The 7798-nt window shown below is 41.0% G+C and overlaps 1 long non-coding RNA gene across 1 annotated transcript; it reads right to left on the minus strand.

Annotated features, from left to right (window-relative positions):
* Window positions 1-2535: 2535 nt before the first annotated feature.
* Window positions 2536-7488, minus strand: LOC103581336. The gene is made up of 5 exons (XR_549652.1): window positions 7306-7488; window positions 6678-6747; window positions 5573-5608; window positions 3180-3233; window positions 2536-2568 (listed from the first exon to the last, which is right to left on the minus strand). It is a non-coding gene; the product is annotated as an uncharacterized LOC103581336 (long non-coding RNA).
* Between the last annotated feature and the right edge of the window lie 310 nt (window positions 7489-7798).

Consider the following 7798-nt stretch of genomic DNA (forward strand, 5'->3'; position numbering starts at 1 on the left):
ATCTTTTACTGAGACCTCTGCAACAGCATTCTTGCTGGTTTTCCCCAGTTCCAGGCAGATCACAGTCAAATCAATTCTCCACACTGCCCAGGGGTACAGGAGGGGGAGGGGAGGTGATCTTTCCAGTGCACAAATCTGATTGGAACCCTTCCTTGCATAAACCTCTCTGGTTTTTATTTTCATCCTAAGCCTTTTGCCCGCGTTGATTTTGTTTGTTTTTACTTAGAAACTCCTCCTCTTTCTATTCACTTGGCTCACTTCCACTTGTCTTTCAGTAAGCAACTTAGTCCATGTGCCCTTCAGAAAAGCCTTTCCTAACCCCCAACACTGAATATAGTCAAGCACTCTTTCTGTGTCTTCTGTAGCTTTTTTTGCTCGTCCTAATTATAGAAATTTGCAAAACCCTATAAAGTCATCTGTTCAGTTTTCTCTTATCTATTATGCAAAAGAATCCAGTAGAATTTAATAATTTTAAAATAAACAAAACAAAACAAAACAAAGAAAGATAGCTCACGTGGGAGAATGTGGTACTAATAACACCAAGGCCAAGGGTTTGAATCCCCATACAGGCTGGTCAGACACCAAAAAAAAAAAAAAAAAAAAAAAAATGGTGGAAGTGTGAAGTAAAAATTATAGGAGGCCATTGCTTTGTACTAAATTCTTGCACTAGGTCCCAAAAGACCAGCTGAGTTCCATTTCACATAGGCCATGGTCTTGGTGAAGTCAGGAGAAAGATAGCTAATTTCCCGAACAGGCCATTGCTTTGTACTAAATTCTTGCACTAGGTCCCAAAAGACCAGCTGAGTTCCATTTCACATAGGCCATGGTCTTGGTGAAGTCAGGAGAAAGATAGCTAATTTCCCGAACAGGCTAGTTTAAATCTTCAATAGGTAAAATAATGAAGTTCCCACTGCTTTAATCCTTACACAAAAGAGACAGCCTGAAGTAACCTGATGTTATTTTTCTATTGTTCTGTCTTCCTGTCCCCACCTTACAAGGAAAGTAACTTTGAAATGACCAATCCGCTTTTTGGTATTTGTTTCTGCTTTCCTCAGCCTTTTTCTGTTTGTAAAACCAACCTCCTCTGCTTGGCTCGTTGGAACACTTAATTTTACAGACCCTGATTCTAGAATCGCAATAAAGCCAATTGAAATCTCCAACTAAATTTGTTGTAATTTTGTTCTTTGACAGAAGAAGATCAGTTTTACGCACCTTTATATCCCTGGCACCTAGTAGCAGGCTTCAAATAATTATTTGTTAAAAATAATCTAGCTTCTATCTCCTTTTTTCCCTTCCTACCACGGTTCCTTGTAGTTTTTTCTCCAGCCATTAAACAAAACTCAGTTTCCAAAAAAAAACTCAGTTTCCCACACGGGCCAAGCTTTCTTTTCTTTTTTCTTTTCTTTTTTTTTTTTTAAAGATGACCGGTAAGGGGATCTTAACCCTTGACTTGGTGTTGTCAGCACCACGCTCACTCAGTGAGCTAACCAGCCATCCCTACATGGGATCCGAACCCGTGGCCTTGGTGTTATCAGCACCACACTCTCCCGAGTGAGCCACGGGCTGGCCCCGGGCCAAGCTTTCTTTTCTTTTGCACCTTTGAACATACTGTTGCCTCTGGCTGGAAAGCCCATCCCCTGCTCGACCTTCAGGCTTACTCCAATTCTTTCAAGATTCAGTTCAAGCATTACTTCTAGAGAGCATCCTCTAATTTCCCAAACATTTGTCTTGCCTTTACCCACCAAATCATGGAAACTTTGAAAGATCACGTCTTGGTATTTCGTATATCAAACATCTAACACAGTTCTTGTTTGTTAAGGGTTCAAAAATGTCATAAATTAAAATTGAACTGTTAGAAGAATGTGCTACATAAACTGTAATTCTGTCTATTTAGGATGCTTCGGCAGCTGCACTGCCTTCCATAATGGGCTCTGGGAAAAGCCTAGAACGGCCCTGGTGGCCATGGGATACCAGATCTGAACTCACCCAGGTCATCTGTGGAAGGATCGATATCAGCCAGTACTGAAAAGACACAAAACAGCAGGTGTGAGGAAGGCTTTGAATTGCAAGGGGGAAGGCAGAATAGGAAAAGGGAGAATGGGGTATCAAGCAAGGTTCAGGCCATGGCTGGGTTCATGTGTTATGTTCAAGGGAATAGAATTAATTGAAGTAATTGTGAATAGTTTTTGAAGAATATTCTTCCTGTTGACATTATACTAATTTGTAGGAGCATTTGTTATCCATGCCTTATTTTAGCTATCAATCCACTGTCTCCTCTTTTTAGAGGACTAGAAGGCTTTTGTTTTTTCCTTTATCCCACTATCACTGAACAACACTCCCACATCCATCGGATCCAACGATAAAAATATGAGGGAACTTCAAAAAGTTCATGGAAAGATCCATATTATCTTTTAATTTGATTTTTCCACGAACTTTTTGAAGTACTCTAGTTTAGAATTAACTCAAGAGCTGGAATAAATATTACAAATATTAATAAAAATCATGCCATTTAAAAAGAACTGCAGTGAAACTTACCTGTTTCGTCTGTAGCAGGGTCGTTCACCAGATCTGCAAAGGTAGAAAACAGGAAACAAAAGGTGAAGGTAGAAAAAGTAGCTAAGGGAAGCAGGGTAGAAGGTTGGTGATCTTGGACTGTGTTGATAACACCAAGGTCAAGGGTTCGGATCCCCTTACCACCGGCCAGCCACCAAAAAAAGAAAAAAAGGATAGTGATCTCAAAGGAGACAAAAGATTGAAGTGAACGCATGAGAACTGTTGGGCTAATGTAAGGGACTATCACAGAAAGAAGCGGAAGAGTTAACAAGATTGGGCATGTTTATAGAGATTGTGGCATCTAAGACAGACACCAGAGCTGGAGCTCTGAGTGACTAGAGTGACCGCCAACCCTTTTCTCGTCTTTTTTTTTTTTTTTTTTAAAGATGACCGGTAAGGGGATCTCAACCCTTGGCTTGGTGTTGTCAGCACCACGCTCAGCCAGTGAGCAAACCGGCCATCCCTATATAGGATCCGAACCCGTGGCCTTGGTGTTATGAGCACCGCACTCTACCGAGTGAGCCACGGGCCGGCCTTCTCGTCTTTTTTTTTTCTTTGCACAGACATCAACTTCATTCCATCTATCCCCGACATGACAGCAAACAAACAAAAAAATGGTAGCTTACTAGGATCTTCTGTGAATGTTTCCTGAGTCACTTGAGTCACTTGAGTTACATTATCTGAAAAAAAAAAGAAAAAAATCGGAAAACATTTTCTGAGCATCGTCTGCCCCCAGCCACCTTTGCATTCCCAGTAAGTGAAATTGTCTAGCACAGCGCCCCAAACTTAAAGTATCTTTCAATTGTTTACCCTTGATTACTTACAATAAATACAATGGACTGATGACCTCTTTCTAATACTTATTTAAAATGAAAATCATCTATACCAAAGACATTATGATTTTGACACTTATAATTCTGATGTAATTGAATATGAATTTGCTAGCAAGGAAGAGCGTTCACAAACGGTGGTGTTGATAGTTTTATGATGTTCAGTGAGAAATGAGGTGAAGAGAGGGGAGGGAAAATGCCAATGTTAGTAGAGAATGCTTTGCGTTTGATCACTGAAAAGTAAAGGCAGAAGAAGAAATAAAAACAGTTATATATAAACTGAGAAAACAGAATTGGAAACTGCAAGGAACAGCACTTCCTAAAACAAATTGTATTTTATCAGCACCGCACTCTCCCGAGTGAGCCACGGGCTGGCCCCTAACAAATTGTATTTTAAAAAGCAAAATAAAGCAGCGTTAACATTTACTTTTATCTTTTAATTTATATATATATATATTATTGTACATATTTAAGGTGTATATGACTTTTTGACATACATATACAAAATAAAATAAGTACTACAGTCAAGCAAATTAACATATCTGTCTTCTCACATGGTTACCTTTTGTGTGTGTGTGCATAAGAACACCTGAAATCTACTTTCTTAGCAAATAACATTTAAATATTTAGTAAATTATTCACTTGCATTTATCCTTCAATGTCAATAGTTTACAGTCCTAATCTGTTTTACCCACTAGGGGTCAGCAAATTCATGTAATTTGCATTGACTTTTTTTAAACTTCAGATTCTAAATATCATATTTAAATCTGGTGACAGTAAACATTTTTATAAAGCATCTCAGAATTACTGATAATTGTAAGAGAAGTGAAACATAAAGCGTTTGGTATGACTTTTCCCTGCTTACCTCATCCTTTCTTCTCCCCACCCCAAATTCCAGATAGAAATTCATCAGGTCTGAAAAAAGAGCCTCTTCGCCTATAACACTCAGAATAAGCTTTCTTCTTCCAGAACAATTTTTGATAAAAGGAATCCAAGTCTGTTCCCAACCCACTGGATATTTGAAAAACCACTGACCCAAATCATTCCAGAGACCGTAAAACTCGAGAGGAGCCTCTCCAGGGTGTAGCCCAATCCTTCCCCAGTTCCCTTTCTCCAGAGCCTGAGCTACATTCCAGTCCAGCCACTCACAGAAATAGGAGTGAAGCAGTGGGTGAGCAGAGGGTTCAAGAGGTTTCCATGAGCTACCACCACATAAATGCTTTATCTAGGATTCATGAAGTTCTCTGGAAAGGGATCTTAAGACATCTTTATTATAACTTGTAGTATTTCTGCTAGAAAAGCATCCTAAAGTCATAAAACAGGACTGATCTTTAACCAGCCCAGATAAATGAATTCTGATTTTTAGTTTTGCTATGCTGAAATCTGATCTAGCTTCAGAAACTTGGGAATTCAGATATTTTTACTAACAACAGAAAAAAAAAGATTGTATTTTTATATTTTTATCTTCTGTATCAGGACATATAGCAAGAAATACATATTATATCGTGCCCCAGAGCACATATATGTAAAACTGAAACAAGTTTTTTTAAACAAGTTTTATAAAATAATACTTTGTTCTTCCAAAACACACGCAATACACTCTGATATATTTATTTTAGTCTATCTTAATTCATTAAAGAAAAACGGAGGTGACTCATTAATGTGTTACATACTGCAGTCCTCTACCCTCTAACTCTCCTGGGTTGGGAAAAGTACAGAGATAAATTGTAATTACGTGGAATGCCCTGAGGCAGGGTGGAGTTTCCTTCATCGAGCTGAAGGAAGTAGTCTTTTATGAGCCAAGACTTTTGGGTTCTGTCCAGTTGTGCTACAATTCACTGTAGTGCTGAGAAGACTTCTTTGCCTTTTAGTTTCTCCACCGTTACATGGATTGAAACATACTTTCTGTAAGGATTAGTGGGCATTTTCTGAGTGGGATAAGAGATGTGGAGAGGAGCGTGGAAACCAGAGATGGGCATAGAGGAGGTCTTGAGACAGGTGTTTCAGTAGAAAGATAAAAAAAAGACAAGAACGTTTATGAATGACACAGTAGGATTGCGGCAGCTGGTGAGGCAGGGCCTCTTTCTCAGTGGTGTAGCTCTCTGTTGGAGGACAAACGGTTTAACTCTGTTCATTTACGTTTCCCTGATAAGAGCCTGAACACAGCCTGTATACCAGGGTTTACCTACCTCCTCCTTGACCATTAACCTCTAGGGGTATCGAGTCTGTAGAAAGTAAGAAGAAAAGGAATGTGAGTGACTCCAGCTCTGCACCCCGTTTCATAACCCTTTTATGAGACGATCGATAAAGTGTTGGAGAAATGGCTGTACTTTCTCTTTGTGTTTTATTTCCGTGCAGCTCGTACAAAGTTACTCAGCCCATTAGTGCTATGCACGAAACAGATACGAATAGGAGCACTGAGGAGAAGCATTCCTGAGAACAATGCCCCACTCAGCGGCGCCCGCACTCAGCATGCCCTTCTTGCCTTCATTCCCAGCCAGGAATGGGGTCCTGATCCACAGAGGGCCAGCAGCCTTTCTAGAGTGTTCTGCCCTTTTATCCCCACAGCCTTCCCATTAGCTACACTACTAACCAAGGCAGAAGAATTAATTTGATCTGTATCTGGTGGGAAGAGAAAAAAAATAGAGTAGGATTTCTTCAAAGTCCAAGGTTCACTTTCTGTGGTCAATCTTTGAGCTAGATCTTATGAAATCTATGAAGATCATTTATTTTTTTATTTTCGGCAGCTGGCAAGTACAGGGATTGAACCCCAGAAGATCATTTTTCTTTTGTGTATTGATACGGTGTGTATGTTTTGCATGCATGTGAATATACTTGTGTGTATGTTGACGCTGGTGTTTGTTAGGTATCAGTGCATATAGTCCCACTGTTTTCCTCCAGGATTTAAGTTTGGTCCGGTTTCTTATTAGGTAGTCCCTATATGTTTGTAAATGCACTTGTATATTAGCCTCTTTTCCCTTTGCTATTCATTTGTATATTTATGTGTGTAACCCTCTTTTGATTGTTAATGTACATTTGCGTGTATCTTAGTTTCATAACCCTCACAATACCTTTTCCCAAGTCTGAGTTCATCTCTAGTCACATTCCTGCTCTTTTTTCCTTGACACAAAATCTGTTCTTCTCTTTCGTAGCAATTCCAGAACTCAATACCAGCCATCTCTCCTCCCATTCCCCTTCAGCCTTGTTCTGTCCCACCTTCTAACACCCACCTCCACACACGTAGGGCTGAAGAGCTGACATTTTAGGGGGAAAAGCATAAAGGTGGGGACTCACCGGAGGGGCTGACGAGTGCAGTGAGCAGCAGCAGCACCGGGGGTCCCGAGAGCAGCATATCTAACAGGTGCTGGGGAGAGTGCAGAGTGTGGTGCTCAGGGACACGTTAGCATGTCCATTCCCGGGAGAGATGCCGCTGGGGCCCCTGCCGCTTTGTCTTCCCAGGAGCTGTTTTGGTTTCCCCTATGACTCAGACCCTCTCTCTGTTTCTTGTCTTTCACCCAGTGTTCATCTCTTCTTCAAACCCGTTCTTCAGTCACTTACTATTTTTGCTCTTGTTACTCTTTTCCACCAAGTCAGAGGAAATTTTATATTCTAAATGGCCCATTCCTGGCCTTAGCCTCTACCCCTATCATGTACACTTCCTTTCTGATATCCATGTCTTTTTCATATCATCTACCCATCTTGGCGTCTCCTCATTTGAATTCCATAGATAATTGGGGGGGTTGCTCAATTCTAAGTTCAGTGACACTCCCCATTGCCCTCTCTAGCCCTTCAACACACACACACACACACACACACACGTGCATGCATGCACCTACACACACACACACACACACGCATGCATGCACCTACACACGCACACACATTCCCTCTATTTAGAGTTTTATATAATAAAACAACTCACTGTCTACGGTGCTCTGCTCTTTCCACCGAGTCCTTTGCCTGCTGAATGTGTCTCTCTCCTTCTCACACTGTTTCTACTCTGGATGGAGAATAAGATGAACAGAGCCACTCCCTGGAAAGGACTTCGGATTTGGCCTACTTTGACACAATGAGATGAGGCAGAGCGAGGGAGAGAGAGCCAGGCTAGAGGCGCAGATTGCAGTGTTACAATGAGGCTGGAATGAGAAGGGAGATGGGAATTTGCAGCCACTCACACCCTCATTCCAAAGGTTATGACCACACTGATGAGAGATCTGGCTGCTCGCTGGAAGCACTGGCCCACTCTCATGTACGCCTTTCTTCCATCAGCCGATTTTGCCTCTCACACTCTGGCCCCAGCCTTCCTTTTTTCCTTGGGTTCCTTCTTATGTAAACAGTTCCATCTCATCCATGCAGTGTTTTACAACACATTACCAGACTCTGTTTCTCTCTCTCTGGCTGTCATCCATATTTGA

The sequence above is a fragment of the Galeopterus variegatus genome, unplaced genomic scaffold (genome assembly GCF_000696425.1).
Source record: "Galeopterus variegatus unplaced genomic scaffold, G_variegatus-3.0.2 Scaffold12824, whole genome shotgun sequence".
NCBI classification, from domain to species: domain Eukaryota; kingdom Metazoa; phylum Chordata; class Mammalia; order Dermoptera; family Cynocephalidae; genus Galeopterus; species Galeopterus variegatus.